Genomic DNA, 238 nt, shown 5'->3' on the forward strand with positions numbered 1-238 from the left:
CATTTCAGACGCACATCAGGTTGCTGTAGAAGATTATTTAAAAAATAAAACAGGCAGTCAAATATCAACTCAACAACAGCTGACATGGGTAAACGTCTAAACATTTCAAAATAAATTGTTCTTTAAACACATGGCTACTGGCTCACCCACCTTGTCATGCATCATCCACCCCACGTACTTCAGATAGCTGTCGTTCAGAAACACTGAACTATACAGCTTCATCCACACTGTCAGTTCC

The sequence above is a fragment of the Sinocyclocheilus grahami genome, unplaced genomic scaffold (assembly GCF_001515645.1).
Source record: "Sinocyclocheilus grahami isolate Dianchi unplaced genomic scaffold, SAMN03320097.WGS_v1.1 scaffold3096.1, whole genome shotgun sequence".
Lineage (NCBI taxonomy): Eukaryota > Metazoa > Chordata > Actinopteri > Cypriniformes > Cyprinidae > Sinocyclocheilus > Sinocyclocheilus grahami.